At 43.5% G+C, this 25,000-nt stretch overlaps 3 long non-coding RNA genes across 3 annotated transcripts; all 3 read left to right on the top strand.

The window, feature by feature from the left end:
- Positions 1-19,536: 19,536 nt before the first annotated feature.
- Positions 19,537-20,000, top strand: LOC120524707. Its single transcript, XR_005632832.1, has 3 exons — positions 19,537-19,595; positions 19,796-19,828; positions 19,947-20,000. It is a non-coding gene; the product is annotated as an uncharacterized LOC120524707 (long non-coding RNA).
- A 135-nt stretch (positions 20,001-20,135) lies between these two features.
- Positions 20,136-20,573, top strand: LOC120524705. The gene is made up of 3 exons (XR_005632831.1): positions 20,136-20,170; positions 20,394-20,444; positions 20,528-20,573. It is a non-coding gene; the product is annotated as an uncharacterized LOC120524705 (long non-coding RNA).
- Positions 20,574-21,611: 1,038 nt separating this feature from the next.
- On the top strand, positions 21,612-22,350 carry LOC120524704. The gene is made up of 3 exons (XR_005632830.1): positions 21,612-21,628; positions 21,744-21,808; positions 22,299-22,350. It is a non-coding gene; the product is annotated as an uncharacterized LOC120524704 (long non-coding RNA).
- The last annotated feature ends 2,650 nt before the right edge of the window (positions 22,351-25,000 follow it).

Below are 25,000 nucleotides of genomic sequence, written 5' to 3'. Positions count from 1 at the left end.
GTGTTACCTGACCCCCCCTTCCCAGTGATTCTGGGACAAGACTGGTCTAAAAGAATCAGCGGTAAGCCATTCGCGCTCCGGGGCCTCGTTGGATCTTGTTATGAGGGGAAAAGGCACCCCTCCGCGGCCTCCACGCCGTGCACAAGGGCAGGCCCTATGGGCTGGTGTCTCGGGGACCTTTCCGGCTACGGACCTTGACCCGAAGATTCCGCGGAGAAGGGACTAGCCAGGGAACTCTTCCCGGCCCAGGCCCCAAGACCCTCTCGGCGGCCTGGACCATCAATTTCGGTCCACGCCGCCTCCTTTAAGAGGGAGCAGTGGAATGATGACTCCCTGCGCTTTGCCCGGAATGCGATCGTTCTGCCTAACAGCTCAACAGCGGACGGATCCACACCGCGGGAACCCTTCTTTGTCCTTGAGAATGATCTGTTGTACCGGTGGCTACCCATGAGGGCGAGGTGCGGAAGTTGTTGCTAATTCAGCGTACCTTCCGGCGGAGATATGCGAGTTGGCACATGCTCACCTCCTAGCCCACCTGGGGCGAAAAACACTGGAGAGGATTAAGCTCCGCTTTTACTGGCCTGGGATCAATGAGGAGGTCCGGCGGTTCTGTCAATCCTGTCCGAGTGCCAGACCAGCCAGATTCCTAGGAGGGACCGTGCTCCTCTAGTCCCTATTCCCCTCGTGGACATCCCCTTTGAAAGGATAGGGGTCGATTTGGTGGGACCCTGGAGCCCTCAACCCGTGGCCACAAGTATATCCTAGTCATGGTGGACTATGCCACCCGGTACCCAGAGGCGGTTCCCCTGCGCTCGCTAATACTAAAAGCATCGCGGGAACTGGTTAACTTGTTTTCCGCGCGTGGGCATACCCAAGGAGGTCCTCACGGACCAGGGTGCGCCCTTCACTTGGATACGTTCAAGGAGGTAGCCAAATTACTGCAGATAAAGCACCTGAAAGCGTCAGTCTATCACCCGCAAACTGGCGGGTTGGTGAACGATTTAATCAGCCGCTTAAGCAGATGCTCCGCAAGGTAGTCAGCGCGGACGGCAGGAACTGGGACCAGCTCCTCCCGCTCGTGCTTTTTGCCTACCGGGAGGTACCCCAGGCCTCTACAGGCTTCTCCCCTTTGAATTACTATACGGGCGACAACCCGGGAATCCTCGACATCCTAAAGAAGGCTGGGAGGCGAGGCTCTTCCCTCCTCTAACATTTTGGATGCGTGGCGCAACTGCGCGACCGACTCACAAAGATCAGGCCCCTCCTAAAAGAGCCGCGTGACTCGTGCGCAAGCAGCGCAGGCCGGTGTTACAACCGCAACTCCGTCCTCAGGGAGTTCGCCCGGGGACCGAGTTATGGTGCTCGTCCGACCTCCCACTTTCGAAGCTGCTGCTCACTGGCAAGGGCCTTACGAGGTTAAGGAGAGAAAGGACTGTCGACTATTTGGTGAAACAGCCCAATCGTCGACCGAGTGAAAGGATCTATCATGTCAACCTGTTAAAGCCCTGGAGAGATAGAGAGGAGCTCCCAGCTCCGTAGGTCACTCTCCCTTTTACAAGCACAACTGCCCTTAACCTCGGCGAAGAGCTGACCCCAAGCAGCGGCAGGAGTTAGCCCAAACACTCCGAGCCATCCCGAGGTAGTGGCGAGTCACCCGGCGGACCGCTGATTGAGCCGCGATATAGTCACGGGCCGGGGTGTCGTCCGGGAGAGGCCCTACCGACTCCGGAGGCAAAAGCAGCGCAGAGGTCGAACTGGAGGTGAAAGCGTATGTTGGACATGGACATAATTGAAGAGAGCCATAGTCCCTGGTCCAGCCCTATTGTCCTCGTCTCCAAGCCAGGCGGCTCCTGGAGGTTCTGTAATGACTTTAGGCGTCTGAATCAGATCTCCAAGTTCGATGCCTACCCCATGCCCCGCATTGTGACCTCCTTGGCGGCTGGAGTGCGGCTCGATATCTGACTACCCTTGACATGACAAAGGGTATTGGCAAATTCCTTTAGCGGCATCCGCAAAGGAGAAAACGGCCTTTAGCACCCCTAGCGGGCACTGGCAGTACAAGGTCCTCCCATTTGGGCTGCACGGGGCCCGGCGACCTTCCAGCGTCTGGTAGATAGAGTGCTGAAGCCCCACCAGTCCTATAGTGCCGCCTACCTGGATGGCGTTGTCATCTATTCCGGCACCTGGGAGGAGCATCTACTGCAGGTGCAGCTGTCCTCCGAACACTGGCTAAAGCCGGCCTCCGCATAAACCCCGGAAGTGTTTTTGGATTAAAGGAGGCCAAATATTTAGGCTACCTCGTGGGACAAGGACAGGTGCGGCCACAGAGCTCCAAAGTTAAAGACATCTTAGAATGGCCCGTCCAGTACCAAGAAACAGGTGCAGGCTTTCTTGGGGCTTGCGAGTTACTACCGCCGGTTTGTTCCCGTTTCTCGAAGAGCAGCACCCTTGACTGACCTGACAAAAGGGGCTCCCTATCGTGGTGTGGACCGACAAAGCAGAACAGCGTTCAGTGACCTAAAGAAGGCCCTAACGTCGGCACCTGTGTTACGGACGCCCGATTTTGGGCTCCGTTTATTCTCCAGACCGGCGCGGACACAGGCCTGGGTGCCGTGCTGAGCCAAAGCGTCGATGGTGTCGAGCACCCTGTGATGTACCTTAGCGGAAACTGATGGACCGGGGCCGCAGCGGCAGTGGAGAGGGAGGCCTTGGCCATTAAGTGGGCAGTGACCCACCTCCGTTACTACCTGCTGGGTGCGAATTCGCTCTGGTGACTGATCACGCTGCACTTCAGTGGATGTCCCTACACAAAGAGTGAATCCGCGGGTCACCAGGTGGTTCCTGGACTTACAGCCGTATAAGTTCACTGTCACTTATCGGGGGGCACCCTTCAGGCCAATGCCGATGCCCTCTCTCGTATTCCACGACCTCTCGGTTAGGTCCGCCCGACCTGGCGGTCCTGGGCTAAGGGGGATCGTGTCACGCCTTGCAGTAGGAGGCCGCGGATTGATTCGACAGCACCTGGGAAACCACTCGCCGCCAGGGAATGGTGGGGTATTAACTTTCTCCCTCTGCTTCCTCATAGAAAGAAAGACCTTCCTGCTCCATAGGCCTGGATTGACCGCAGTGCGATACTTCCGCCCTTCCTCCGCCATCTTGCCCTGACGTCATCCTTCCCATCCTCCCTTGCGGTCCTTCCCGGCATTCCTCCACTTCCGGCTCCTCCCCAATAAAATGGCCGCGACGCCAGGAGTCGGCGTCGCGCATTATGAACTATTTTGTTTATAATTTTGACCAGTTTTTGTTTGTATTTTACAATATACGGGGCCGGAAAACCCCAACCCTTGCTACTGTCTCCTCGGTCCTTTACAGTATATATATATGTGTATATATGTGTATATGTATAGATATGTATATATATATGTTTATGTGTGTGTGTGTGTAAATATATATATATATATATGACAGCAACACTCATCACTCACAACAGTGACAAAACAATTACATTGACAATCATGCTACGTTATTTTCAAAATGTTTCCTTTTCTTTTTCATTTGCTTCTTCAACACACTACTTCTCAAGTGCGGCTGGTATTTTGCTAGTATATATATATATATATATATCTATACTAATAAAGTAGCAAAGCCCTCACTGACTGACTCACTGACTCACTGACTCATCACTAATTCTCTAACTTCCCGTATAGGTAGAAGGCTGAAATTTGTCAGGCTCATCCCTTACAGCTTACTTACAAAAGTTAAGCAGGTTTTATTTCGAAATTCTACGCGTAATGGTCATAACGGTCAACAACGTCCATGCATGTTGAACTTTCTTATTTATGGCCCCATCTTCTCGAAATTTGTGGCGGCTTCCTGCACTAACCCAAAACCAATGTCGTACTTATTTCGTGGTATGATGCCACTGTCAGCGCCATATTTAACTTTTCAACAGTCTTTTGTTACTTATGGGCCCATCTTCAAGAAATTTGGTACACAGGTTCCCAACGCTAACTGAATCCTACTTACGTACATATATACGTCCATAGCCTGCAGCTCGGTCACCGTGTGAGGCGACGTTGGGTCCTCCATCCCAACGCCTCCCATGTTATTGGCTGCCTGCCTATATAAGGTCGTCCGTCCGCTCCGGTCTCTACATTCCCTTCCTTGCTTTGCCACGGGATTCACATCTCCTGCTGATAACTACAGCCTTTTTATTTAATCCACTGCTTCTCCAGCTGTTTTATTGTTCATTTATTACGATTATAGTTATTGTGTAGGTATTTTAGACTTACTTTACATTGTTCAGGTACCCATTTCCTTTATCATTCCAACATTTTATTAACATGTCTATCGAGGTGATCACCATCGATCAAAGAACTGTCACTTACAGTGGTTTCCATGCCCGGAGATACCACCTACCTTTTCCATTCTCTTTGTTACATATTGCACGGCCATATCAGGCTCCTCTTTGATATCCGGAGGAACATTGTGTCTTATGTATTGAATGACTGGGACAGGTTCAAGGTGTGGACTGATGAGCGGTACTGGAGATAATTATACTACGCAGGAGCACTAGAAGAGTGAAATGCTTAAGCCCTTCACCTATGGTTCTGCATGTGAGTTGATGGCTGCCACTGAATTGTTCGGTTGTCGCTTCCAAGTGTACCAAATGGCCAAATATTTTACACCTTTGACAACCGTCAATGCCTCTTAAACATCTTAGATTGACAGGTGACGATTTCAGTAGTGGACACTTTGATGTTTATGAATGTTTAAACTCTCAAAAGCTGGATGTGAAGTTATCGATGAAACCGGTTGTATGCTTACAAGCGGCTTGACAGATGCGAATGTCTCTTCAACACAAGTCCTGCAAATACTGTAAGTAATTGAAACAAACCATGAAACTCAAACCCGATTATGACAGCAGCAATCCAAGCTGTGAGATTTGAGACAAGATTACTGTTCACATGGCCAACTGTAACTTACATGCTCAAGAGTAAGCTCAGCGCACAGCTTGGTCATATTACAACGAGGAGCCCGAGACTGACAACATGGTATACAAAGAGATCCTAACAAATAATTATTGGCATATTTTCCCACAGTTTAAAAAAGGTTTAATTTTCTTCTTAAAATAAAGATTTGAATAGTACTTGCGCTGCAAAGCGGCAGTATTTTATGCTATATATATATATATATATATATATATATATATATATATATATATATATATATATATATATAGATATATAGATATACATATATACAGTTACATAGGTATAGATATATATAAATATGTCAGTGTGTGTATGTATGTACAGTATGTATGTGTATATATATATATAGAGAGATATAGATATATATATAGATATTAGATATATATATAGATATAAATATATATACTGTATATATAATGTGTGTATGTATGTATGTGTATATATATATATATATATATATATATATATATATAACACAACTCATAACAGTGACAAAACAATTACATTGGACGATCATGTTAATGTTATTTTCAAGATGTTTCCTTTATTTTTTCATTACTACTTTAACACACTACTTCTCCGCTGCGAAGCGCTTGGTATTTTGCTAAGTATATATACATATATAACCTGATTGTCAATGTAATTGTTTTGTCACTGTTATGAGTGTTGCTGTCATCAAGGATTTGATTATCATTATTTCTTTCAATCAGGTTCGTATTTGGAGGACGTGTTGTTAAGAGGTTACATTCCGTGTTTGTCAACCGTTGTAAAGATAGCAGGTTTCATTCATCGAAGTGTTCACTACACAAATCGCTACTGTGAATGTAAGATGTTTAGCAGCCCGGTATTAACTTGTGCTAAACATACCATGGTGTGGCGTAAGGGGAGCTGAGTTTTTAAAGGCAAGGAGGCGATATTTTTGAAACAAAAAAGGTAGAAGACAGCTAAGGATTGGAAAAGTGAGAAGGAAAACCGTTTATATAAAGAGCTAGGAAGGTGAATGAAAAGAAGCAGCCAGCGGTAAAGCAAGGAAGACTTAAGTAATAATGATGGTTTGATGATTGCACGTTGAAGGTGTAACAATAAGATTGTTAAGCCTTATGATAATGTTCCCGCATAGAGGATTTAGAGAGATGCACTGGGAGAAGTATAATCTGAACCTCTCTACAGTTTTGTTTATTTTAGGGTTGTAATGTTCATCAAATTTACGTATCATCTGGTCCAGTGGCGGACAGTGCATCTCACACCTAGGCCTTCAGTAGTTCTCCATCTGGATCAACCTGCCCCTCAAAAACCAATTTATGGTTATTAAAACCATCTTAATATGCGGAAATACAGTATAAAGAGCCACTGCATCGCAGATAGATAACTCCTGTAGCCACAATAAATGCCTTTATTGAATAGACAAACGAGGTTGAACAAGTTCCTTTTTACTGCAGCTACAGCCGCAACACACATAAAAAACATCAATAATAACTCATAAACTTGCAATATTATTTAGGAAAACCGCAACATTTTACTCACCAAAAATTCGGATTATTTGTAAACAAAATCCTCTCTTTCCTCAAAAACAGTTCAATTACTCTGTACTACTGCACTTCAGTTCCATCAAAGTCCCTTTCTATCATAAGCGAAGCTATTGCTGAAAGTCGAACCTGCCCTGTCGTATTTCTGGCATAAGTTTTAATTCACGCTTAGGGCTGAAAATGTCCACTAGACAGAAGCAGTGTACACAGGATTGGTCACCGCCAAATATACCAATGTGAACAGCTGCCCCATGCTCTCATTCAGATTTTTCTGATGAAGGAAATCATGGAGATCAGTGGGAGATTTTCCATGTATCTATGGCATACATTACAGTCAGTTCTGTTTTTGCTTGAGACAGATGAAAAACTGCTCCGTGGCTCTTGTGTTAAACTGGAGAAGGCTGCATGCGAGAAATTTTTCTTGTATTTCGAAAGTTCTGGGGGTCAAGGAGTGTGACAAACATCAGTTTTTCGTGGTCTTGAAATCTGGTCTGTGTCTGGCAAATAATATTGTCCAGAATCCTGCCATGGAGTTGGCGGTAGTGCGTGTCTGAGGATCTTGCACTTGGTTCCAGTGGGCTTGTAGAGTTCTCATATCGGCTTCTATCCAATCAATGGGTCTGAATCACGGTGACGCGTTGCGCGCGCCTGCTAGGGCCCTACTGACAGCAACTCAAAATCTGATTGGTTGAAGCAACAGTTTAATCGACATTTATTCTGTGTTAGAGGGCCTGCACACGGATTGTGAAGGCCTCTCTGCCTGGCAACAAATGATGGCTGAAATGTGATTGGTTAAAAGCTTTCATACGAAAATACATGTCTGGAAGCAGCATAACTATCGGAAAAGCTTTAAAAGGAAGCAGACAGACTATTTGGAATTATTTAATAAATATTCATGGACAAAATATAATTAACATCAGTTTGTGATTCAGATATTTTTTTAGGCCAGCAGAGAAGGCATGACTTCGCAAGGTCTTTAGCATTGAGGGCTTTATGAATATGCTAAGCACAGTCCTTCACCCGTGAATATTTACCTTATATGAGCAGGCACTCAATTGCTGCGGGCGTGATGATGCAAGGCTGCAGGCTTTACACTATATGGGCGAAAGTAGGTTCCAGTTATGACCATTACGGCCAAGAATTTCGAAATGAAACCTGCCTAACTTTTGTAAGTAAGCTGTAAGAATGAGTGCCAAATTTCAGCCTTCCACCTACACGGGAAGTTGGAGAATAAGTGATGAGTGAGTTAGTGAGTGAGTGAGTGAGTGAGTGGTGGTCAGTCAGTCAGTCAGTCAGTCAGTGGGTCAGTCAGTCAGTCAGTCAGTCAGTCAGTGAGGGCTTTGCCTTTTATTAGTATAGTTATATATATTGTCACACGTAGCATGGGAGGCAGCTAAAGGGCAGTAAGGACAGTTCCGAGACATACCAGGATGTAGCAGAATGCACTGACTCTTTTCTCCCTTGCCTGCAGACCCATGGGAGATTCCACCTGGTCCTCTTGACGTCACTTCTGGGACCGAGCCAATGGAAGGAGACCTTGCCAGCTCCGGCCTCTGTGATGTCACATCAGGTTTCCACCAATACCAGAGGACCTACAGGAGCCCGACCCCTTTGACTTCACTTCCTGTCTTCCCCTTTAAAAGCCTCCACCTTTTCCCTATTTCCTTAGTTCTGTTTCGGACTTGGTTTGTGTGCACATCAGTGCTGTATCTATTAAAGATACTTTGCAGCCAGGAAACCAAATTATACGGTGGCTGCCCCAAACCTTTATGATTCTGTCTCATGTTTGTGACAATAAATAAATAAATAATCAAAATAATAGAGAATTTAAAGTAGTTTGTAGGTTTCTGCTAATGACATAACTTTAGTTACTATGGATTATTAAAGCCAGTAGGTGAGTGCATACATTTGTATATTGTGTATATGTTTGTATATTGCTTACTTCAAAGTGACAAGTATCCGTCCATCCATCCATCCTCTTCCGCTTATCCGAGATTGGGTCACGGGGGCAGCAGCTTGAGCAGAGATGCTCAGAATTCCCTCTCCCTGGCCACTTCTACTAGCTCTTCCAGGGGTATCCCATGGTGTTCCCAGGCCAGCCGAGAGACATAGTCCCTCCAGTGTGTCCTGGGTCTTCCCTGGGTCCTCCTCCCAGTTAGACGTGCCCGGACCTCACCAGGGAGGCGTCCAGGAAGCATTCTGATCAGATGTCTGAGCCACGTCATCTGATTCCTCGTCGCGGATGAGCAGTGGCTCTTCTCTGAGCTCCTCCTGGATGACCCGGGCTTATCACCCTATCTTTAAGGGAAAACTCAGACACCCTGCGGAGGAAACTCATTTCAGTTGCTTGTATTCATTCTTTCGGTCACTACCCACAGCTCATGACCATAGATGAGGGTAGGATTGTAGACTGACTGGTAAATTGAGAGCTTTGCCTTACAGCTCAGCTCCTTTTTCAATACGACCGACTGATGCAAAGCCTGCATCATTGCGGACACCGAACCAATCCGTCTGTCTATCTCCCACTCCATCTTCCCTTACTCGTGAACAAGACCCTGAGATACTTGAACTCCTCCACTTTTGGCAGGATCTTGCTCCCAACCCTGAGAGGGCACTCCAACCTTTTCCGGCTGAGGACCATGGTCTTGGATTTGGAGGTGCTGATTGCCAGCCGCTTCACATTCAGCTGCGAACCGATCCAGGGAGAGCTGAAGATCACGGCCTGATGAAGCAAACAGGACAACATCATCTGCAAAAAGCAGTGACCTAGTCCTGAGCCCACCAAACTGGACCCCTTCAACAATCTGGCTGAGCCTAAAAATTCTGTCCATAAAAGTTATGAACAGAATCGGAGACAAAGGGCAGCCCTGATGGAGTCCAACTCTCACCGGAATGGCTGATTTACTACCGTAGTATTGACCAAGCACTGACACCGGTTGTACAGGGACCGAATCAGCCCTTATCAGGAGGTCCGGTACTCCATACTCCTGAAGCACCACTTACAGGATTCCCCGAGGGACCTGCTAGAACACCATTTCTAAGTCCACAAAACACATATAGACTGGTTGGGCAAACTCCCATGCACCCTCCAGGACCCTGCTAAGGGTGTAGAGCTGGTCCACTGTTCTGCGACCAGGACGAAAACCACACTGTTCTTCCTGAATACAAGGTTCAACTATCTGATGGACCCTCCTCTCCAGGACCCCAAATAGACTTTTCCAGGGAGGCTGAGGAGTGTGATCCCTCTGTAGCTGGAACACATCCTCAGGGCCCCCCAAGAGGGGGACCACCACCCCGGTCTGGCAATCCAGAGGCACTGCCCCCGATCTCCATGCGATGTTGCAGAGGCATGTCAACCAAGACAGTCCTACAACATCCAGAGCCTTGAGGAACTCCAGGCGTATCTCATCCACCCAGGACCCTGCCACCAAGGAGTTTTTGAGCACCTTGGTGACCTCAGTCCCAGAGGATGGGAGAGCCACCTCCGAGTCCCCAGGCTGTGCTTCCTATTGGAAGACATGTTAGTGGGATTGAGGAGGTCTTCAAAGTACTCCCCCACCCCCTTTTGATCGAGGTCAGCTGTACACCATCCCCACCATACACAGTGTTGACATTGCTGCACCACTTCCCCTCCTGAGATACCGGATGGTGTACCAGAATCCTCTTGAAGCCATCCGGAAGTCATTCTCCATGGCCTCCCAAACTCCCTCACATGCCCAAGTTTTTGCCCCAACCTGAAATGCGATTCCATTTTCGCCTGCAGTGCTTATTAGCTGCCTCTGGAGTCCCACAGGACAAAAGGGTCCTGTAGGACTCCTTTCAGTTTGACGGCATCCCTCACCGCCGGTGTCGATCAAGGGGTTCGGGGATTGCTGATACGACAGGCACTGACCACCTTACAGCCACGAGCTCCAGTCAGCCACCTCAACAATAGAGGCACGGAACATGGCCCATTTGAACTCAATGTCCCCCACCTCCCTTGGGACGTAGTCAAAGTTCTGCTGGAAGTGGGAGTTTAAGTTACTTCCGACAAGGACTAAGCTAGTTATTTCCAGCAGACCCTGCTGTCGTTTGGGCTACCTAGCCTGACCGGCATCCTCCCCACCATGGAGCCAACTCACCACCATGTGATGATCAGTTGACAGCTACCTTCTCATCTGCTGGGGTGAACCCCAATGAACAGGGTGCTCCAAGTCAGGTGGTAATAAGTATGCCCACACCCGCTCTGCACCTCTCACCGGGGGCAACTCCAGAGTGGTAGAGAGTCCAGCCCCTCTCAAAGAGATTGGTTCCAGAGTCCACGCTGTGCGTTGAGGTGAGCCCGACTATATTTAGCAGGAACCTCTCGACCTCATGCACTTGCTCAGGCTCCTTCCCCTTCAGTGAGGTGACATTCCATGTCCCAAGAGCCAGCTTCTGTAGCCAAGGATCAGACCGCCAGGGTCCCTGTTTTCAGCCACCTCAGCACTCGCACTGCACCCAACATATTTAGGCTCCTACAGGCGGTGAGCCCATGGGAAGAGGGGGGCCCACATTGCCTTTTTCAGGCTGAGCCCGGCTGAACCCCATGGGTGCAGGCTTGGCTACCAGGCGCTTGCCATCGAGCCCCACCTCCAGGCATGGCTCCAGAGGGGCATCCCGGTGACCCGTGTCCGGGCAAGGGATAATGCTATCCAAAGTTTTTCTTTGTCACAGGAGGTTTTCTGAACCGCTCTTTGTCTCATCCCTCATCTAGGACGAGTTTGCCTTGGGTGGCCCTACCAGTGCATAAAGCCCCCGACAACAGAGCTCCCTAGGGATCATTGGGACACACTGACCCCTCCACAATGATAAGGTGGTGGCTCGTGGAGGAGAGGTGACAAGTAGCCACTCTTTAACACTAACTTGCATATTGGTTGACTTGTATGTAATATGGTGTTGTACCACCTGCATGCACGCAATCAAAACTTGAAAGTAACATCCAAAAAGTATTTGTAGAACTTATGCAGAAATTGTCACACTTCTTCATAGATTACACACATTCTGTGCTGTCAGATTATGAACCCAGAAGCGGCAGTGATGTTTTCTCTGCCTATGTCATAAATATCAGGAGGAATTTAAATACAAGGATGTCTTTGTTCAGGTATAATAAAAGCCAACTGATCCATATTTCGCGAATCCAATGAAGGATGAACATCAAACTCCACAGGTTAAAAACACTCTGGACTGCCCACCACAGGTAAACACACAAAACTACAATCTGGGCTGCTGGTTGGGTGTTTACCAGAGGCAAGAGAATGCAAATGTAACATATTGAAGTCAATTGAGCAACACTACAAAACGTAACTTAAAGTCTAGTGCGCTTCAGGCGCATTCATTTAACCAAGATTTGAATGCCCATGTGGACAAGACCTAACTCACATCAGAATCATAATGAGCACGGGGACAAGGCCTTAGAACATCTTAGCTAAACAAGTACATAATGATGAAGTTCACAGTGCAATCTAATAATAGAGATGAATAATGCAACAGGGGAAAACCTTATGGAATAAAAAAAGCTAATAGGGAATATAATAACTGTTTATATTTTTCTAAATGTAAAGAAGGTGAGGCTCAAGCTAAGGCTTTTTTTTGATAAAATACAAATACCACGGCACTGTACTCTCGCTGCTGAAGAGTTTCCAGAACCCTTTCTGAAATATAAGATGCTGGGGGCTTTCCACTGGGAACAGTTACCTGGTGCCTGGTCCTTTTTAGTACCACCTCAGCCGAGGTTCCAAGCCGTTCGAACCGTTACCAAAATGTGACGTGTAAACTCTGCTGGTCACTGATTGGCCGGAGAAAATCGTCATTACTGCGTCACTGGCTATTCTTTTCTTTAAAGGTACAGACACGCGAAGTTTCAAAAGTTCTCCAGCCGCTGAGTGTTTGTAAAACCAGAACAATCACATCCCACCACTCTGAAGCACGGGTTAAATGTCCAAACAGATGGTCTGTTGCGCTAATTTTTGCAAAATGTGGAAGATCTGTAATATAGAGAATCAGCATTTTAATGTTACACTGGCAGTTAAGTTCATTTTATGCTTTGCAACAGTGATAAAAGGTAGCTAGTGATGATGCTTTTTTTAGATGCTTAACCTTGCGCGTCATCGAGCTAAAGTGTTGTCGCTTGTCTGCGTGTTGTTGTAAAGTTCCACGGTGTCCGGCCGTAGAGGCGACAACTTTTAACTACACGTGAATCCCGCCCACTCTAAGGCGGTACTAAACTGCAGTCGTCTGACGCCAAACCCAGCTGAACTGAGCGAACCAAGGTGAGCTGTACTGAACCATGTGATGCCGTGCTATGCAGTGGAAAAGCGGCTTAAGATGCCATAAATTGACTACTGAGTGGAATAACTGCCTCCAACTTCATTAGTCTTGTTAGTATTAACTGTTTATAGAAGCCAGAGAAAATGAAAACTCCACCCAAAACATTGTGGCAACTGTTGGTTAATGCCTACCCTAAAAAATGCTTACAACAGTGTGCTGTGATTTAGGCACACTTTTAAGAGTTTATTTTGCTTCAGATATTTTTCTTAATTTATCAGATTTTACTTTTTTGAACACTGACATGTATGGTTTTATTTATATTTATGAATTAGAATTTTGTTTTGTTAGAGAAAGTTTTTTCTAAATTTTTTATTAAAATTCACATATAGAAAGCCACTACATTCAGATAATGGCTTTTAGGGAATATTACCTGGTTCCTGGAGACAGCCTTTCTAACTTACATCATGGATACTGCCTGTGTGGACTATGGCCAATCATTCAACCTATACCCCCAGGCCACCAGAGGGAGCCCTCCCTGGGACATGGAGATGCCCCGAATTGGGCATAACGTCAGGGCTGCAGGGAGGCACAGAGATGTCTATTTTCCATATAGCCCGGAAGTACTTCCATGTCACGAGGATGGAAGAATAAAGTGCTTCCGGGCTGACGAAGAAAGGGAGATTTTCACCTGACCCGGAAGTGCTGGATAATCACATGACCTGAGGGATCAGAAGCACTTCTAGGTCATGGACTATAAAAGACTGTGGGAGATCCCAGACGGGCGAGCTGAGTTGGGAGGAAGGGAAGAACGCGTCTGGAAGTAGAAGGATTGATTATTGTATTGATTATTAGTGTATTGTATGAGTATTGTGGAGTGGAGGGTGCTTTGTGCACTGTTTAATCCGAATAAAGAAAATTATTGACTTTACCTGGTGTCTGGTCTGATGGTTCAAGGGGACGACAGCGCCCCGTATCTGTCACACCTGATAAATTACAATGTAACAACACAAGCTGTTACGTAAAACAGACCACTATATCCCACCAGTGAAAGCACCATCTAAGAATTGAATTGGGTCAGAGATGGACTGGAAGTATTTAGATATCAGGAAGTGTAAAGACATGAATATTAGGATGAATGATTTGAAAGCAAGGAGCTGAACACAAGGGCAAGGATATCAGTTGAAGCCATAAAAACAATTAATCTTTTAAATGCTGCAGAAAAACTTGAACTTTGAATAAAGGTGCTGTATTACTCAAGTATTATCCACTTAAATAATCAACTTTTTTAAACATAAGAATTCTTTTATAGATAATATTAAGTGTGATAAATATTCCCACTAAACATTAGACGTCGTATGGACGTGCAGATCATGTCTATATTACGCCCGTCGGTCCAAGACCAATTCTAAAGCGTCTACACGACGCGTGCAAACTATGTCTGCTATTTGGACGTCGATCTATGACTTCACTTAGACGCCGATAAGACGTTAAACATCGGACGTAACTTTTTTGGACGTCATGGGGACGTCTAACACAGGTGCAGGAAATTTAATGAATTAATTTAAGTTTTTTCATTAAAAAGGTAATAATTTTTTTACATTTTTTTATTTTTATTATTTTTTTACATTTATGACAAATATCAGCATTGTAGTTAATTAATAAAAAAAATTATGGTGGGCATGATTTCATCCAGTCAATGCCACTGATTTGCTGAGGCAGCGCGTCATCATATCCCAACGCCACTCTGATTGGCAGAGGCAACGCCCCAAGGCATTCGGTGAATCACTTTGTTCATTCGATCGGCTCTGCTCAGTTTGTCTTGCAACAAGCGGAAGAAACGCCTTCGGCCAGGTGAGTTAATTGTATGTTTATTCATGTATTTGTAAGTGTGAGTTGTTTATTTGTGTTAGGGTGTTACTTATTTTTTGTTTTGTCTTCTACTATATGTTTGTTAATTCAGACTTATGATCTGTTTAAAAGTGTTAGCTGTTTAGCTTTAGTGGCCATTTTGCATTGCCTCTTTGTTAGCTTACATTAGCGAAATATTGGCCATAGTTAAAATGGCAGATGATACGAGATGGCATTGATAATTAGGTCAGCACAGCAGAAAATCTTAAAGTAATCCCTCCTCGATCGCATGCTCCAGAACCCGCGATAGATGAAAATCACAAGTAGAAACCATATGTTTGTATGGTTATTTTTATATATTTTAAGCCCTTATAAACTCTCCCACGCTGTTAACATTATTAGAGCCCTCTAGACATGAAATAACACCCTTTAGTCAAAAGTGTGCTCGACAAGACAGATCTTCTTTCTCACAATTAAAAGAATGCAAATATATCTCTCTTCAAAAGAGTGCCTGCATCAGGAGCAGAGAATTTCAGAGTGAGAGAGAGCTTGCTCAAGAAAAGCAAACAATCAAAAATCAATATGTGTGCTTTTGTGCTTTTAAATATGCCAAAAGCACGCGATAAAGCGCATTTATTAGAGGAGCGTCAGATCGAATAGGCAAACAGCCCCTCTGCTCACACCCCCTCCGTCAGGCACAGAGAATGTCAGGGTGAGATAGAGGCAGAGACAAGCAAACACAAGCACCACGCTGGGATGCATATCTTATATCATTGAGGAGTTTTAGTTAATATGTACATGCTCTGATTGGGTAGCTTCTAACCCATCCGCCAATAGCGTCCCTTGTATGAAATCAAATGGGCAAACAAACTGAGGAAGCATGTACTATAAATTAAAAGACCCATTGCCCCAGAAAATCATGAACCAGCGAAAATCCGTGATATATATTTAGATATGCTCACATTTAAAATCTGCGATAGAGTGAAGCGGCGAAATAGCGAGAGATTACTGTATTCACTGTTTTGATTCACTCTGATTGGCAGCACGTCATCATAGCCCAACCAGTAAACGCCACTCTGATTGGCGAGGCAACACCCAAGGCATTTGGCACGCGAATCACAAGTTTTCTTTGTTCACTCGCTCTGCTCAGTTTGTCTTGCAACAAGCGGAAGGAACGTTCTGTCAGTTGAGTTAATTGTATGTTTATCCATATATTTGTAAGTGTGAGCTGTTTATTTGTGTTAGGATATTTTATTTTAATTTTTTCATTTTATTACTATTTAATTTAATATTGTTTCTTTGTATCAGTATACTGCTGCTGGATTATGTGAATTTCCCCTTGGGATATAAAGTATCTATCTATCTATCTATCTATTGTGTGTTACTTATTTTTTGTTTCGTCTTCTACTCTTATGTTTGTTAATTGAGACTTTGTAATGATCTGTTTGCGAAGAAAGATAAAAAAGTGTTAGCTGTTTTAGCTTTTTGGGCCATTTTGCATTGCCTCTTTGTACATTAGCGAAACATTGGCCATAGTTAAAATGAAATTTTTTTAAGGTGTCTAACCAATTTTTCCCCTATCCCTCAGGTGCTGTGAGGTATTTGTGAAATTGTGAACGTTCAGCCAGGTGAGTTAATTGTATGTTCATTTATGAATTTGTAAGTGTTAGCTGTTTTAGCTTTGTGGTCTTATACCAGCATTGCCTCTCTATTGGCCATATCCCATAGCCCAACTGAACGCCACTCTGCTTGGTTTAGGCAACACGCCAAGCATTTGGCGTGATTCTGAATTTTTTCCCTATCCCTCAGGTGCTGTGAGGTGTGTCTTCTGAAATTGTGAACTTATTCATCTTTCCTTGGCTGCGGTAATTGGCCAGTGTTTTGTTTTGTAAATGAATAGCCAATCAATTTTTTAACAACTATAGTCCTACATACTATAGACTATAAACTTAAACTCACATCTGTATCTACAGATGGCTCTGAGAATGAGACGATGGCTTAAAAGCGGAAAAGAGAACTCGATCTACTTCTACGTTATTCTGACAGTGATGAACACCAGGGCACTGAAAATAATAGTGACAGTGTGCCTGGGACTCTGAGTAGTTGCAGCAGTGAAAATGTGCCTGGTACCCCACATAGTTTCAGCAATGACAGCGTCCCTGTGACATCAGATAGTTTTGACGTTGGCACTGATGTGGACTATTGGTCTGCTGACTCAGAAAAGGAACCAAATGATGAAGCTGAGGTGACCAGCAGCTTTGAAGATGACCTGAGACAGTGGGCCTTGGAGCACAAATTGACGCCTTAAACGGTTTATTGCCCATATTAAGGAAGCAAGGTCACCTATTGCCTTTGGATTGCCGGACACTCCTTGCTACACCACAAGTTAATACAACAGAGCCTAAATGTGGTGGGCAGTACGTGTACTACGGCTTAGAAAAGGGATCTGTCGTCATTTAAGTCAGATGGACAGTAATGATGTGCACCTCAGTGTAAACATTGATGGCATACCACTTTTCAAAAGTAGTAATGTCCAATTCTGGCCAATACTGGCAAAGTGTGGCCATTTTGGTCCATTTATTGTAGCTATGTTTAGTGGACAGAAGAAGCCAAGTCCAATCGAGGAGTATCTTGAAGACTTTTTGACAGAGTACAAACATCTCAAAGACAATGGTATAGTTTATGAAGGCCAGACTTACTCTGTCAGTATTGATGCTCTGATCTGTGATGCGCCAGTAAGGGCATATCTAAAATGTATTAAGGGTCATACTTCCTATGAGAGTTGTGAAAGATGTTTAATCAGAGGTGCTCGTTTTGATGGAAGAATAGTTTTCAGTGAACAGGAATTCACTTCTAACAGATGACAGTTTCTCCAGAGTGGAGTACAGGAACCACCAAATTGATGTCAGTCCCTTCATTGCTGCAGGAATTCCTTGTGTTAGCTCATTTGTCCTAGATTATATGCATATGGTCTGCTTGGGAGTAGTTAGGGCTTGTTGTTTTACTGGACACGTGGCCCAAAAATCTGTCGTTTATCTGTGAGGCAAAAGGATGCAATTTCCCAAAAACTAACTGCACTGAGAGGGAAGATGCCGAGTGAATTTGCCCGGCAGCCACGGGCTTTACATGAAATAGATAGGTGGAAAGCAACTGAACTAAGGCAGTTTTGCTATACACAGGACCTGTGGTATTGAAAACTGTGTTGTCCCCTGAAAGATACACACATTTCTTGTCCCTGACAGTGGCAATGTCAATAATGCTGGAGTCAGATGATAGGATTCGCAAGGCCTATCTCCAATATGCCCATGAACTAATCAAACACTTTGTCATGTGCTGTGCTGACCTGTATGGCAAGACCTTTCCTGTATACAATGTACATGGACTAGTTCATCTCCATGAAGATGCCAGCCACTTCAACTGTTCCTTGAATGACATTTCCTGTTTTCCTCTCGAAAACTACCTGCAACAAATTAAAAACATGTGAGGAGGGAGAAGTCCCTGGAACAAGTCACCAGGCGTTTGTCAGAAATGGAACATTCAGAAGTGAACGTAAGCAAAATGCACCCTGAGGTGTTTGCTTCTGTTAAAGAAAGGGACTGTTGTTTTCTCTTGAGAGACGACAGATTTGCTTTTGTTCGACAGAAAATGCAGACGGTACCTTTGCTTGTGAAATCCTGCACCAGCATTACACTTCACCATTATTTCACCAACCATGTAGCTCTGGACTTCTGAATATAGTGTGCATAGGAAAAGGTCAGGTCAGGATGAAAATGGACTACTGTGTGAAAGGGATCTGTTCCGAAGGTGGCCTGCCTCCCACAAGGAACTGGAGGTTCTGTCCTCATACCGCTTCGCCATGGTGTGGAACACTAAAGGTTGAAATTTTTTTGTTCTTTTAGCTACATCACAGCGGGGTCATCACAGCAGATCACTTGTCTCCATCTGTTTGTTTTCTGCATCTTCCTCTGTGATTGCCACCTGACTGTCCTTTCTCACCACAATCATAAACCTCTCTCCCTTCCTCTCACCTCTTACCACAACATGCTTCTCCCAAAGTAGCCTTCATCCCTCTTCTGCACATGTCCAAACACTCTCAACCTCACCTCGCTTGCTTTATCCACTAACCAGGACCGACCCTCTAATTTAGACACTAGTGGTCTTTATCACTCCCTAATGAGAATCATCGCATATTAATTTCTGTCTTCTAACATGACAATTGGTGATTTGTTGAATAGGTTTGTGTCCTTTTCTGTGCCATTACACCTATGATTTGCTTTGTCTGCTACAGTGGTTCTCAAAATGGGTTCAAGGGACCCTCAAGTTCCTTAATTGGGTTCTAAATTGACGCTTATAGGTCTGTACAAATGAAATGCAATGGAACTGTAAGAGGTACATTAAGAGTCATGAGAGTCTTTGAAATTAAACAGTTTGAGAACCACTGGTCTACTCAATGTATAAACTATATTAAAATGTTAACTTCAAACAAGTAACATGCATATGCTGTCCTTTCCAGATCATGCTTATACAAGGGCTGTTTGGAAGGAGGGTGAACAAGAGGAGGAGGGTGTAGTTCCTGAAAATTGGATCGGAAGGAACAACAGAACAGTTAGGTGGCCACATAGTATGAGCGCCACAAAACTGAAAGGGCTCTAAGGGACAAAATTAACCCCCAGGATCACTGGATGACGTTCCCTTTAATCAAAATAAAATTTTCGTCAGGCAAGTTTTTTGATGAATAGAAATTTAAATATATATCCAAGTCAAAATATTGTTGATATATATATATATTTTTTAATGTTGAATTGTAGCCAGTCATCGTAGATATGATAATTACAACCTGACCAGTCAGGCAGAGGACTACCAGCGATGATGAGGTGCCATTTTAAATTGACGAGGAACCGCACTAAAAAAGGAACTCCAGAGGGCTTTGTAAGAAATGGTATGTTTCTCACTCTCAAGTAACAAGATGTGTATCAATTTTGAGGTCAGTCAGATGGATGGTTTGAGAATTATGCATGGAAAAACACACACAGACGCACACAGGCAGATGTTTCTTGCATGTATAGATAGATGACATTTGTAATCTGACATATTGGGCCTCAAATTTTTGACTTAAATGTGTATCAACATTTTTTGCAGAATTGACAGATTCAGATGAAGAGAACATCAGGGGTAATGGTTTTCTATAATGACTTTATAATTTGTTTCAAGATTAATAACTTTTTTTTAATAAGGTTATTCCATTTTTGGAGATGCATATGCTTATTTTCACTGTATTACCTCTGTATAGGTGTCAAGCTGCCCAAATACCCCACTGCACCAAAAAAGCTGTGGTCCATTCAAGGTACCAACTTGAATCTCAATGCATGTGGGAATAATGAATACTTATGAAGCATGGTACTTGTCTTGTGTATACACACATTCACACTGATTCATGTGTTTCAGCCTCTGAAGAGGATACCAGGTCTGTGGAGCGCATGGACAGTTCTCAGGGCAGTGAAATGTCCACTCCTTGTGAGTGCTTACCTCTCCCTCTCATCAACCATCCCATTGAACAAAGTTAAAAGTCCATTCAAGATGGTGAATTCTCTCTGCTTCTGAATTGAGCATAAAGAAAAAGAGACCAAAAGAGGGCTTAAGGGTAAAAATGGGATTCCATTGAAGTGTCCATCACAGCTAAAGGTCATTTTTGTTTCCTAACAATAATTTTGCACCTTTGAATATTCTGTCTTTTCAGGCCCTCAAACTGCAAGCACAGCACCTCGGTGTGGAGATCTGTCGACACCTAGTGAGAATTCATCTCATCTCTCTTTAAACAGTCACTTTTTTATTTTATCATCTTTGTGTAAGAACATTCTTTGTGGTTTTCAGGATCTCGACATGCAGCAGGAGGTTGTCCCATGGATGGCTATCGCTCAGGTAAAGAAACAGGATAAGGCACAGTATTGGTTGGCTTCTACTGGTTGGTCTCCAGCTTTATATTGTTCGCCAACCAGTAGGTGTTAGTCTATTTCCGTGTTATGGTATTATGTCCAAGTGATTTAAAATAAATTTAAATGGTACTAGGTCCAGAGGTAGGTCCAGCAGAGGATACAGACACAGGTCCAGATCACGCACAGTGGTTCGAGAACACGGACAGGTCCAAGGTCACGGCACGGTGGTTCGAGGCAACTGGACAGGCATGACAGGTCACAACGTACTGATACCTACAGATGTGATGAAAGATCCCGGCACAGTGATCTTACCAGCCCCATATGACCAGACTGAGGCATGGTGAGTTGTCCAAAGGCCGAAATTTCATCAAAACACTTTTGCAATTCAGTTAGTCGCACTGATGAACCTGTAATTGTTTTAATCACGTTATTTAAGATTATTTCTCTTCTAATCCTGCCCGGAATCTGTTAAAGTTTATCATTTGGTAATGTCTAAATTTAAACTTTCTGTGGTGCAGATGCAGTGACAGATCTAAAATGGACATTCCCATTGCCTACGGATGGTAAGTATTTGATCTATTGGCAGTGTGAGATGAGCGAGAGAGAGACTTAATACTACAACTTTCTCTCTTTGTCTACTGTTCTCTCGGTCTACACAAACTGCTTTTCAGTTATAGCAGTGGCTTGTTTTTCTACCATCAATTGTAGGGTAGTTTCAATCATGTTATATTATAACATTTGTTTGAACTTTTTTCTTTCTCCAACACTATCTACTGTATTGATAAAAACTGAAACTGATTACAAAAATAATTTTGAACCAGCTAGCTAGCCTTGCTATTCTAAGGTAATCATAGTAATCAACAAATGTATTTCAGTGTTTCAGAAAAAGGTCTTAACCCTGCTGTTTGACCTGCGCGATCAGTACAAAAAAGCAGAACCTGCCTCTTCAGCCGTGGTACATTTTGAGGATGGAGACTATGGTGGATTTTGAGGCAGAGGAGCAACGCGCCTCTGTGATGCATAAGCTTTTGATACCCTGGTAGGTTTTACAAGTCTGAAAATAATGGAGTCTTGCATAACACAATACAATACAGTGCAAAACTATTCGGTTCCTCTGAGGAGTGTCAGTCAACTTTATGGATTTATTCCAACAGGTGCTGCAAATTGCACGTATTGGAGGGAAAAACACCAAGGATTGTGTCCACAAAGTCCTTGACCGGTATGTTTCTACATACAGTATGAATTGTGGGTGGGTGGGTGCTCTGCTTGAACTTTTTTATTCTGGGTGTGGACCAGCATGTTTTCATTTGCCTTTTTTCTTGCTTAACCCTTTTGTGCCCCTTGATACATTTTTTGCATTTCAGTTTTTTATGAAATTTTGAAGCTTGGATCTAATAATAGGACTATAATATACTGTAGAAGAAAAAGTTCCATCTTTTACCCTGCAGACATTTTTTGCACCATTTACTCCCATTATAACATTCATTTCTGTTTTGCATAAAACAATGTCTGAGTATGTCATACTAGATAAAAATTAAGTGAAATTATAAATTCACAACACATTGTGGTCTTATAGACCAGCAGCAGCTGTTCTGAAAAGAGGGGCCAACCTAGGTACACTGATCACACGTCATAAAGCCTTTATAGTACATTGATGTTGTTCCTATGTATATCACTCACATTGATTTATAAATGTCTTTTTTTTTTAGGCTCTTCAGTAATGCCCTGATGGCGAGGTTTAATATGAAGAAGAAGGGGAAAGGGCAAGAAACCTTTGGAGAACACAAAGGTTTATAGAGCAATACAAGGTAAGCCCATATTTCATGTTGGCTAAGGCAAGAACATACCCCTTGCCAACCTGTAATAATTTGATTTATAACTTGATTTCCGCCTAATGTCTACTAGCTGTGACTATCTTTAACATTTGCAGACATGGTTTTGTAATAATCCAGTATTGGTGGATGGATGCATAGGCAACCAAGTTTTGCTTTCAAATATGGGGACTTGGTGTATGACTGCAGATTACCTTCATAATTCTAATCACTTGTCCTTTTCTTTCTACTCGTGCAGATGGAGTCATGAAATTTGACCCGGCAGCCACAGAGGGCTTTATAAGGATGTGTGCTTCAGAGCATTTTAAAGCATGCACCACAAAGATGTGGAGGTCGAGTGGACACACTCATCTCAACTCTCTCATCGATCATGACTGATTAACTTTTAAATTTTTGTGTATTCAATATGGTGGATGGAATTAATAAAAATGGAAAGAATTGTGTGATGAGTGAATTGTGATTTTGTTTCTTATTTGAATAAGAATATGATGACTGGAAATGCATACCGTATGCATACAGTGTGTCAAGCATTTCCAGTTCAAATCGGCTGTGAGTCAAACGAAGCTACAGGAAAATAAACTGGTACAGTAAACAGGTCCTCCACCTTCTGGAACTACAGCCACCTTCTGAAATGGAACTACAGTGTACAGAGAATTGAAACAGTAGACCTGTAAAACAATGTCTTAAATGAGTTTAAATATATTTAAATTTTATGTCGAGATAACATTTTTTAGAATTAGCATAACATGCTATGGTAAATCTAATCCAAACGTCCACATTTGGACCTCACAACAACCTCATTTCAACTAGAATTAGCCCTTATCTGGAGGTCCTGGGCGTCAATACTTGAGCGCTCGAATACGCTTCAAAAAGACGGCCATCTGGCGCCCACTATCTGCACCTTCAGAGGACCAGAATGGTACGGCAAAAAATGGCGATGGAAAAGACGTCGCCTGGCATGTCTCTGCGCAGTGGGTTAGTGAAAATAGAATCTATACTAATAAAGGCAAAGCCCTCACTGACTCACTCACTCACTGACTCATTCACTCACTCACTCACTGACTCATCACTAATTCTCCAACTTCCGGTGGGTGGAAGGCTGAAATTTGGCAGGCTCATTCCCTTACAGCTTCCATACAAAAAGTTGGGCAGGTTTCATTTTGAAAGTCTACGAACGGTCATAACTGGAAGCTATTTTTCTCCATATACTGTAATGGAGTTGAGTCGAAAGTTGTGTGGAGTTTCGTGTGACATCATCACGCCTCCCACGTAATCACGCGAACTGACTATCAACGCGAGTACGTAGAAAACTAGGAAGAGCTCCAAAAGCACTGAAGAAAATATGCATTATATAATTGAGAAGGCAGCAAAACAATAAGAAGGCGAAGCGAGTGACATATACAACCATATTCATGAGTGCTTCTACTGAAACAAAGCACGGTGTAAACCTAAAGTTTAAATTAAGTTCATTAGACAGGCTGCCGCTGGTGTTTGTCATGCCCACGGGTAATGCGGGATACAAGTTTAATGAGAGGATGCAGGATATAAGCGAGTTTTGATCACTTTGTAACCAAGTTAAAATTGCAGGTGAAGGGCTGTGCTTATGCAAATTCCGAGAGACTGTGTTTGTGGGGGATTGACAGTTAAGACGGGTGGGGGAGTCACGTCATCATCTCCCCTCCCATTCCCTTCATTTCTGCTCTGAGCTGAGCTCTACAGCTACTGCCGCCTTGAGGAACCAACTTTGTGACGCTGCCACCAAATACTCTCCACACTGAATCCTCCAGGCACTACTTACAAAAGGTTACATTGACAATCGTGGTTATGTTATTTTTTAAAATGTTTCCTTTTCTTAGCACATGCACAGCTGAGAAGCTTCGATGCATGTGCTCTATAACGCTTAAAAATAATGCATTTAATCACACTTTGCATTCCATACAAAGGGGAACTTCTGTCAATACACATGATTTCCTGGTACACCAATTACATTGATCAGCTTCCATTCATTTTACCCTCGTACCCCTTTGGTTTGAGAAGAAGTATGAAAAATATGTAAGTTAACACAGAAAAACAGATCACCAATTGAAGCTTTATGAATCCTCGATTCACCATCAATAATTGTTTTGGTAAAGCCATACTCACTGTATTCCTCCTTCCATTTTATAATTTTTCCGCCACTAGCCATGATTAAATAGATGAAATGGTAAAAAGTAAGAGCCGCGATGGTGACATTATTCAGGTAGGCAGGCAACAGCTCAAATAGTTCAATTTGGATATAAGTAGGTTCTATTTAGTCGCCAGAAATATCTTTGGTAGGAAATGGAAGTTGAATTTAGTCTTTAAATTTCTATGATAAAGAAAAAGTTATGCAATGATGACTAAATTTAACCATATAAAGTCAAAACTTGTATATATAAAGTCATTCATGAATATATAAAATTAAAACTTGAATATATAAAGTCAAGCGCCGGTATATATAAAGTCAAAACTTGTTTCTGAATATATAAAGTCAAAACTTCAATATATAAAGTCAGCGCTGGAATATACAAAGTCTGCGCTACAATATCCATCCATTTCCC

Source organism: Polypterus senegalus, chromosome 2 (assembly GCF_016835505.1).
Source record: "Polypterus senegalus isolate Bchr_013 chromosome 2, ASM1683550v1, whole genome shotgun sequence".
Lineage (NCBI taxonomy): Eukaryota > Metazoa > Chordata > Cladistia > Polypteriformes > Polypteridae > Polypterus > Polypterus senegalus.
Note: the sequence above shows the minus strand (reverse complement) of the source record. Positions and strands in the feature narration are given on the sequence as shown.